Here is a 3,241-nt window from a genome sequence, read left to right on the forward strand (position 1 = left end):
TAATCCCAGCACTTTGGGAGGCCGAGGCGGGTGGATCACGAGGTCAAGAGATCGAGACCATCCTGGTCAACATGGTGAAACCCCGTCTCTACTCACAATACAAAAAAATTAGCTGGGCATAGTGGTGCGTGCCTGTAATCCCCGCTACTCAGGAGGCTGAGGCAGGAGAATTGCCTGAACCCAGGAGGCGAAGGTTGCGGTGAGCCGAGATCACGCCATTGCACTCCAGCCTGGGTAACATGAGTGAAACTCCCTCTCAAAAAAGAAAAAAGAAAAAAAAAAAAAGCATTCTGTCACAAAGTGGTGGTGGATCTATGCTTGCTTTTACTTTTTCTGGCCCCTCTCAACCTCTGGCTGTTGCTTCTCTGTTCTCTCTCTCTCTCTCTCTTTTTTTTTTTTTAGAGATGGGGTTTCTCCATGTTGGTCAGGCTGGTCTTGAACTCCCGACCTCAGGTGATCTGCCTGCCTCGGCCTCTCCCAGAGTGCTGGGATTACAGGCATGAGCCACCACACCAGGCTTCTCTGACATATTTTGGTTGTTCCTTAACAGTGTATTCTTATCCCTCTAAAATATGAACTAAAAGTACCAACCTCATTGTTACATAGTTTAAAAGAAGGCCCACTCCATCTCCACCAAAAATACAAAAATTAGCTGGGTTTGGTGGCACATACCTGTAATCCCAGCTACTCAGGAGGCGGAGGGAGGAGAACTGCTTGAACCCCGGAGGTTGAGATTGCAGTGAGCCGAGATCGCACCACTACACTCCAGCCTAGCAACAGAGCGAGACTCCATTTCAAAAAAAAAAAAAAAAAGGGCCCAGCATTAAGCCAGGCTTTCAGGAACATTCCAACTCCAGCAGTAGTTCCTCCTTGCCCTTCAGTATAGCTCCTTTTCACCTGTTATGGGCTTAGGAACTACTGAACTTATAAACAAACACATGGGTATAAGTCCATAGGCCAGGTGAAGGCCTAGGTGGTAAAGTACATGGACTTTTGACTTCCAGAATGATGAAGGACTGACTTAGTGAGCAGTTCAAGACCACTGAGCTCATGGTTCCCTGTGACTGTCTCCATTGTACCTCCATCATAACCAGGGCTTGAGGAGGACCCCTGAATTCCCTCTGCCACATTTGGAACCCTACGAGGGATGCAGCAAAGTCCAAAAACTAAGTGACCAGCTCCAGGGAGTCAATGGGGGACACTGACAAACCAATCACAAAGTTGGTGCCATTTGCTCTTGGGCAGGAGAGAACAAGGCCTAGGTAAGCACAGCAGCTAGAAGGTATAGGGCAGACCTGGCTCTCAGTAGCAGTAGGGATCAGACTGGAAGGGGCCATCACGGGACAGGGCGTGCTTCTCAGTCCTTGGTCAGCTTCTCATTCAGCTTGCTCTGGTGGGCTTCTAGCACTGCTTCATCCAGCTTCTTGGGCAGAAAGTGAACTCTAATGGGATACTTCTCTGGGTGGGTCCACAGCTCAATCTGTGCCATCACCTGGTTGGTGAAGGAGTTACTCCTCAAAGAGCTGAAGTGACCCAAAGCACAACCCAGGTTGACCAGCCAGTCCTAAGCCAGCAGGATGATGCAGCACCCATTCTTTAACCAGGAATGGTCCACCTGAGCTTGATGTTCACCTTCTCCACAGCATTCTTGTTGAGCCACTTGACATCAATCTCCATGTCAAAGTGCCAGTGTTACCATGATGGCATTATCCTACATCTGCTTAAAGTCCCGATTGAGGATGATGTCATTACAGCCTGTGGTAGTGACAAAGATGTTCTCCTGACAGGCTTGTCCATGGTTGTCACCTCATAGCCCTCCATGGCAGCCTGCAGTGCATTGATGGGCTCAGTCTCAGTGACAATGACATGAGCCCCAAAACACTGAGGGCCTGGGCACAGTCCTTACCCATATTGTCATAGCCCACTATCACTACTACCTTGCTGGTAGTTACCACATCTGTGGCCTGCATGATGCCATCTATAAGGGCTTGCTCTTGGTGACAGTCATTCACATTGATGGCAGGCAACTGCAGGATCCGATTACTCATCATCTTGTGTAGGTTGTGGACCTCAGTGTGGTTTCCTGGGAGATGATTCGGATGCCCGACAGGAGCTGTGGGAACTTGGTGTGGATGAATGCTGTTGAGGGGCCCATCCTTTTAGTTTGCTGTCTGCTGGATGCACCACTGGTACTCGTCGTCTGCTTCTCCCTTCCAGGTGTACACTAGAATGCCAGCCTCGGCAATGGCAGCCGCCGCATGATCCTGGGTGGAGAAGAGGTTGCAGCTGGACCACTGCCCCTCGGCACCCAGGGAGATGAGGGTCTCAATGAGACGGCAGTCTCCACAGTCATGTGCAGACAGCTGGCAATGTGAGTGTCTTTCAGTGGTTTGGAGGTCAAGTACAACTCCTGCCCGCACATCAGGACCAGCATCTCATCCTCTGCAATGTCCAGGATCTTGTGTCCCCAGGTGGCCAGATCCATGTCAGTGACTTTGTAGAGCAGTTTGTCAGACATGCTGGAGGCAGTTCCACATGGAATGGGGGACATGGGTGAAGGCGGCTGGGCCTCTGACTGGGGACAGACATGGCACGGTGGTACTGGGCAGAGCAGTTTAGGTTTTTATGTAATTTCTCATAAGTAAACAGTTCACAAATTGATACTCTTGATTCATTTTCAATATCAGCCAGGCCAGGAAATTAGGGAGTAGATTAAATATATATATATATATGGAGAGAGAGAGAGAGAGAGAGAGAGACAGGGTCTGATTTTATTGCCCACACCAAGGGCAGTGGTGCAATCTTGGCTCACTACAGCCTTGGCTCTAGCAATCCTCCTTCCTCAGCCTCCCAAGTAGCTGGAACTACATGCATGCCACCACACCTGGCCAGTTCTTGCATTTTTTTTAGCAGAAGTAGACACATAATTTTAAAAACCCTTTATAAGCTGAATATATAATGTGGCCATGGTAATTCACTAAGTTCATGAGACACTCAATTCCTAGATCACTTTATCTTTAGAAATTAAGGCCAGGTGTGGTGGTTCACGCCTGTAATCCCAGCACTTTGGGAGGCCAAGTCTGAGAGCATCACTTGAGTTCAGGAGTTCAAGATCAGCCTGGGCAACAGTGTGAGACCTCTTCTCTATTAATTTTAAAGAACAAAAAAACCCTAAAATTAAAATAATTATTATTTTTTATTTTATTTTATTTTTTTTTTTTTGAGACGGAGTTTCGCTCTT

The 3,241-nt window shown here is 48.1% G+C and overlaps 1 protein-coding gene and 1 pseudogene across 1 annotated transcript in view; one reads left to right on the plus strand and one right to left on the minus strand.

Annotated features, from left to right (window-relative positions):
- Positions 1 to 3,241, plus strand: part of SLC39A10 (solute carrier family 39 member 10) — a 171,505-nt gene that overhangs the window by 8,822 nt on the left and 159,442 nt on the right. The gene's annotated exons all lie outside the window — the stretch shown is intronic.
- On the minus strand, positions 1,303 to 2,521 carry LOC108311304 (annotated as a pseudogene).

Source organism: Cebus imitator, unplaced genomic scaffold (assembly GCF_001604975.1).
Source record: "Cebus imitator isolate Cc_AM_T3 unplaced genomic scaffold, Cebus_imitator-1.0 Scaffold113, whole genome shotgun sequence".
NCBI classification, from domain to species: Eukaryota; Metazoa; Chordata; class Mammalia; order Primates; family Cebidae; genus Cebus; species Cebus imitator.